The sequence below is a fragment of the Penaeus monodon genome, chromosome 29, assembly GCF_015228065.2.
Source record: "Penaeus monodon isolate SGIC_2016 chromosome 29, NSTDA_Pmon_1, whole genome shotgun sequence".
Lineage (NCBI taxonomy): Eukaryota > Metazoa > Arthropoda > Malacostraca > Decapoda > Penaeidae > Penaeus > Penaeus monodon.
In genome coordinates, this window is record NC_051414.1 from 22,184,726 (window position 1) to 22,184,979 (window position 254).

A 254-nucleotide genomic window follows, 5' to 3' on the forward strand; every position below is an offset into this window, starting at 1 on the left:
GAGATCCTGATAATAAGCACTGGATATAAATAGGTAAAAACCTATCTAAATCATGGTAAGTTGAATAAATTGTTGAATTGGCGGACAGGTAATCACAGCTACATGATGGACTGAACATTAATTAAACTAAATTGCACAACAGCTGATTGAGAAACGTAGACTCAGTCCCAACGTTCGATTCCGTCACTCATTCATACAAATTAATTTTCAGTCATCGGCAAGCAATACGGTTGAGACGACACAAACAAACACAA